Genomic DNA, 1,362 nt, shown 5'->3' on the forward strand with positions numbered 1-1,362 from the left:
GGTAAGTAATAGCGGTGCGTACCTTGGAATAGTTCACGTTCTTTCTTGCGCAGCACAATATAAACGTCACGAACCAGCACACTCTCTTCTCTCATTAATTTCTACACACTTTTTTCATATTATCACACTCTTTCATCCCTTTCATACTATTTTTCTTTTTTTTTTTTTCTCATTTATGCTCTTTTTCCTTTCGCGCACGTGCACATGCGAGTGTATGAGTATTTCTGTTCACATGTATACACTCACACTCGCACGCGCACAAACATATATACTCATATAACATATCACATTTGATATATATAATATATATATAATATATATATTTATATATAACTAGCGTTACTTAAATACTAGATTTGTAAGCCTCATGGGTATTGCTTAATTAAAATTGCCTAATAACAAGTCTTCGATCATTTTTTTTTTTTTTATATAACAAGGAGGAACTATTTCTGCATGCTTTCATACTCGTAATTATTTTTTTTAATCTTTCATCATTTTTCTTTTTTCTTTCTCTCTCTCTCTCTCTCCCTCTCTTATACCATGTGTGTGAATCTCTCTTAATACAATAAATAGAAGGGTTCATCAAGATACGATAGTGATTCATCTTCGGATTTATTTTTCTCGTCATATGAGCGCTACTAATTGTAAATTATAAAGTTAACCTAAAAGACCTCTCGCCATTATAACATATCTTATCTTTTCTCTCCATTTTTTCTTTTTATATATTTTTCTTTCTTCTATTTTTCCTATCTTTTCCCCGTTTTTTTCTAATTTTTTGGTAAAAATCGAGAAACTGCCATCAACAATGCTGCAGCAGAATAGAAAAAACTGCGTATAACATTCACAGATGATAATCCTAGGGAAAATTCCTATATGTATTTTTGCGCTGTGCATTTTCGGTCGGTTAATCAGACGCATCGTGAAAATTAGCCATCTACCCGCTGCGCTTGTTTATACGTCAGACGTAAGGTAACAAGGGAAAGTATACACGTGCATACAACTCGCTTGCATCGATTATCATAAATCTATGATAATAATATAACTTTAGCGTTAGAAATCAGCTACTTATTATGAAAAATGAACACGCGGATTGCAGTACCATTCAGAAGTGGGGATTGAATTTGATGACTTAATACGCGAATGACGACGACGACCTCCGCTAGAACGAAAAATCGTGAAATATTATACAAGTAATAAAACGACGATTTTTTCTTATTTTTCCCTTTTTTTTTTCTTGTTAATTCTAGCAATTCGAACAATATTTTCTTGTATGAATATCAAAGCTTGTACAAAACTAAGCTATTATCAAATCTCTAAGATTACGTGATATATCTTTACTTCTTTTTTTTTTTTTTTTTTTTT

General features: G+C 31.7%; 1 protein-coding gene across 3 annotated transcripts in view; it reads right to left on the reverse strand.

The window, feature by feature from the left end:
- Positions 1-1,362, reverse strand: part of LOC102671262 (zinc finger protein ubi-d4 A) — a 13,484-nt gene that overhangs the window by 2,672 nt on the left and 9,450 nt on the right. The window lies entirely within an intron of this gene.

Source organism: Apis dorsata, unplaced genomic scaffold, assembly GCF_000469605.1.
Source record: "Apis dorsata unplaced genomic scaffold, Apis dorsata 1.3 scaffold_129, whole genome shotgun sequence".
Lineage (NCBI taxonomy): Eukaryota > Metazoa > Arthropoda > Insecta > Hymenoptera > Apidae > Apis > Apis dorsata.